Genomic DNA, 2,006 nt, shown 5'->3' on the forward strand with positions numbered 1-2,006 from the left:
TTTGTTGATTTGAGACAGCCAGGGATGTGTGGGCCTGAGTCGAGATGTTCATTCAGTCTCCCTGCTGTCTGTAGGCTCCTTTAAGGTGAGGAGTGAGGAGCCCTTCCCTGCCGGTGAGAAACCAGAAACCAACAGGAAGTGAAGCCATCTCACTTCCTGAATAAAATGGATGTCTGGTCTAACCCCCTCTGGAGACAAGTGGTAGCTATCCTCCTCCTTAGCCCCCCAGCCCTGGCTGATGTTATAAATGAACTTTGGAAACTCTCAGAATCAGGCAAAGGGTTTATTTAAAACACAAGGGTAAACTGAGGGAAGAGGGTTAGGGTCTGGAGAAGCTGTTGCTATGGGTGAATGACCAGTGCTGGCAGAGGGCCTCAGAAGGTAGGATCAGGCTAAGGGAACCAGCCCCTCAGCCAAGGATAAATCCTACTGCCATGCTGTTAAGTGGTCTACCAGTTTGACAAAAGAGGGTAATGATTTGGTTTAGGGGTGTCCCTGGCTAGGCTAACTTAACTAATTCCTGCCCATGTTCCACAACCCAACCTCCCTTCCCCTCTCGGGGTCCCAAGGGGAAGTCCAGGGGGTAGCTGGATGTCTGGGTGAGGTCAAGGAAATCAGAACCTCAGGTTGGTTCTCCAGGGGTATTTATAGTCCCAGCTCCAACAGTCAGGTCTTGAGACAGGCTTTTGCTGGGTCAAAATTCCATTCCCCTAAGTGCCAGGATTGCCTAGGGTGATTTTGCAAATGCAAGAGATCTTGCCTCAATCCTGCATTACAATAGGGACTTACTGAATGTTGGTTGAATTTAACTTAATAAAATGAAATTTTGCCTGCTCTTCCAGCTCCCTCTGGGAGAGTTAATCTATGTGCCCCATCCTCAGTTACTCCTTGGAGGGACTGTACTGCTGTTAACTTGGAAAAAACACAGAACTACTTAAAGTAATCAGAAAAACCAAGTCTTTAATCAGGAAAGGGATCAGCTCAATAATCGGCAGCTCCACAGAGCCCAGTGCCACAAACTACACAGGGCCTACATCCTGAGAACTCTGGGAACATATCCCTGAAAGGATCACCATGCTATCCTCCAAAGAACAATAGAATTTGGGTGAACTGAGGACAGAGAAGCATAATTGATTGACATTACCATGGTTACTAGGAAAGGGGAAGTCTAAGATTGGATCATCCAGGAGAGGATGAAGCTTTACAATGGATATAAAGGAAAGGGTCCAGCCACCTGTGAAAGGACTTTGATACAATGGGAAAAACTATCAGGACAAAAGGGTACTTAAAATTTGATTAGGTCTGCCAGTTCCACCCAACTAGGGCCATTAAGTACCTTAAGGTCTATTATTCACTCTGTAATGGCGGAAGTCTGAGACCTCCCTAGAGTTGAATTCTCAGAACAGGGACAAAGTTGGGGCCTCCCGCTTCCAAGTCGACACTACAGAAAAGTAACACCCATTTCTGTGGTGCTGGAAGAGCTTGTTCTACCTGCTAGTTGCATGATCCAAGTATTCTAGTTTTTACAGATGAAGGAACTGAGTTTCCTTGTCATCTCCTCAAATACTTTCCCCCTGTGAACTTCACTTTCCTCCTCTGTAAAAGGAGGGATTGATGGGACTAGGTGACCTGTCAGGTCCTCCAGCTCAAGGTCCATAACTCTAAGGGGCTCACAGAAATTAAACAGGCCATCAAGATAGGAAGGGGCCAGACTAAATTTCTGAAGATGGAATTTCTTGGGGGCAGCTCAGTGTAGAGCCAGGCCTGGCAAAGGGAAACCCCAGGTTCTAGTCTGGATTCTCCCTGCCCCTCCACTCCTCCTCTTGTTCTCCCCCACCTTCAGTCCTCCCTCCTCTTTATCTTCTTTTTCCACTCTAGCTCTTTTTCTCTTCCCCTTTCTCCTAGATTTCTTCTCTTCTGCTCCCTCTAATCCCTTTCAGTCTTCCATCTTCCTCCCAATTTCTCCATCCCTCCCTTCCCCTTTCCCCTTCTCCTCCCTCTTCTCC

Source organism: Gracilinanus agilis, chromosome 6 (genome assembly GCF_016433145.1).
Source record: "Gracilinanus agilis isolate LMUSP501 chromosome 6, AgileGrace, whole genome shotgun sequence".
Classification (NCBI taxonomy): Eukaryota; Metazoa; Chordata; class Mammalia; order Didelphimorphia; family Didelphidae; genus Gracilinanus; species Gracilinanus agilis.